We start from the raw sequence: 2,294 nt of genomic DNA on the forward strand, positions 1-2,294 counted from the left end.
CTGCGCCACCAGGGAAGTCCCTATATTCTCTATTTTTTCAGTTTTTATTTTTTTGTAAGTGAATGAGCAGGGCTCTCTTCCAATAAACCTTTATTTACAAAAACAGGCAATGGGGTTTTGGAACTGGATAGAGGTTGCACAACACTGCATATGCATTAAATACCACTGAATTATTCACTTTAAAATGGTTTGTTTTGTGACATGTGAATTTCATCTCAATAAATTCTTTTTAAAAAGCAAATAGGCAGTTGTTGGGATTTGGCTCACAAGCAGTAGTTTTCTGACACGTGACCAAGATCAACCTTTAATTCTTTGCTTCAACTCCTTCCAGGCAACCCTAATTTGCAGTTCTGTAACATCTACCTGCATACTTATGACAGGTCACTCACTACCCCACAAGGTAATTTTTTTTCACTTATGGACAGACCCTGATCCTACCTGGAGGGTTTTTTCATATACAAAATCTCCCTCCCTATGCCTTCTATCCACAGAGAGTTTACTTATGATTGTCTGCTTCACTAAAGGGACTCCACGCCAGGTTGATTTAAAGGATGAGTTCACTCTAACTGGAGAAATACTGAAGGGGGACATGCTTATATGCTAAAGCACCAGGCAAAGAGAAGTTGAATCCCTTAGTTAAATACACTCGACAGGATGGACTGACTTCTCACATACACACACATCTATCCATCATCAGCAGATTTTTATTAGATGGAAGATACCTAGGGTTGGCTCAAAGGAAAGTGGTGACAGTCGGCAAGCACTCCTCCACAGAGGAGAGGAGGCACCCCTGGCTGTGGACATGGGTACTTATGATATTGAGAGTCAGGGTCTCCTCCTTAACTTTGGCCACCCAGGAAGCTCTTCCCCTTGCCACTCAGTATCACCAGTGCTGGCCTGAAAGCGTCTGCAGTGAGCTAGTTCAAGTTGGCTAGCAGTTCTTCCAGTTCTGGCTGGGCTTTGAACCTTCCCTTGAAGTCTTCTTCAGTGTGCTCCCTCACTGACAGTTTGACTCCTTCAGGAAGATTGTTTTGGATTATTTCCAGGAAAATCTCTGCAAATGTAGCGCTCCAACCGCTGATCTGAACCACTCGCCCATGGGTGGTAAGAACTGAGTCCAGGAGCATTTTGCTGCCTTGGACCTGCAACTGCAATGCCTCCACGGTTTTGGTGGGCATCACATAACTTTCCTCAACTTTAATGGAGAGATGGTAGCAGAGGTTGTGAACATACCGGGCATAACTCTCTGCCAGGGCCATACATTTGCAGTCAGGTGAATGTTTCAAACCCCATATTCATAATCTGTCCCCAGATTAATGGGTCTCACTTCCACTTTTCCCCTCTTCTTCCTGGGCTGAGCAGGAAGCAAAAGAGAAAGAAACTCTTGTGCTTTAACTAGGTGCTCGTATCTTCCAATGCCATGCGTGGGTTGTGACCTGTAGTGCCGACTGATGCTCAGGAATGCCACCTGCAGAACAGAGGGGATTCTCTCCTGAGGTTCTGAACCTCAAGAGGGAACAGGCTTGCTTAAAAATGGTGTCATTCCTCAGACACAGCGCCTTTCCCAGAGCTCCATTCATCCTTTGCTGCTGCGCGGCCTGCAATTGTGCCAGCGGAAGATCGGCCCAAGTTGCCGCGACCGCTGGGCGTCTGAAAACACTCTATTTTTTCAGTTTTATCTTCCAGTTCACAGAGTTTCTTTCTCTTCAGCTCTGTCTAACATGACATTTAATCTGTCCATAGGATTTTTAATTTTTTTTGTACATTTTAAATTTCTAAAAGTTCTATTTGATTCTTTTTCCTATTTGTTAGGGAGGTTTTTTTTTTAATAGTCCTGTCTGCTCGAATTTTCAAGCTTATTTTGAATTGATTTAGACATATTCCATTTCATATTCAATTTATGATAATCCCAAAATCCCTGTGGGTCTGTTAGAGTGTCTCTTGTCCCACCTGTTCTCGTGGGACTGACTTCACATGCTTTGTGATTTTTGACTATCGGCAGCTCACTTTCCTTGGAATTTTTTTCTGTAAAAATGCTTCAAGGGCTGGGTTGAAGTGAAGTTTCTCCGAAGGTAAATTATATTTGCTTGCGTCCCTAGCTTGGGATCACTTCCAAACAAGGAACACTTTAAACATGCTGCTTGAGGTTTTTCAGACCACAGAGATAGAATCAGTCCAGCCCACACATATTCACAAGGGCTGAATTTAGTTACACAGTCTCAGATGAGATTAGTTTTTTTCCTCTACCCCACATCACGGTAAGCACAGTTAAGTTTCTTTGCTTTCCCTTTCTT

The 2,294-nt window shown here is 43.2% G+C and overlaps 1 pseudogene; it reads right to left on the reverse strand.

Moving 5' to 3' along the window:
* Positions 1–917: 917 nt before the first annotated feature.
* Positions 918–1,838, reverse strand: LOC132437234 (large ribosomal subunit protein mL48 pseudogene; annotated as a pseudogene).
* Between the last annotated feature and the right edge of the window lie 456 nt (positions 1,839–2,294).

This window comes from Delphinus delphis, chromosome 14, assembly GCF_949987515.2.
Source record: "Delphinus delphis chromosome 14, mDelDel1.2, whole genome shotgun sequence".
NCBI lineage: Eukaryota > Metazoa > Chordata > Mammalia > Artiodactyla > Delphinidae > Delphinus > Delphinus delphis.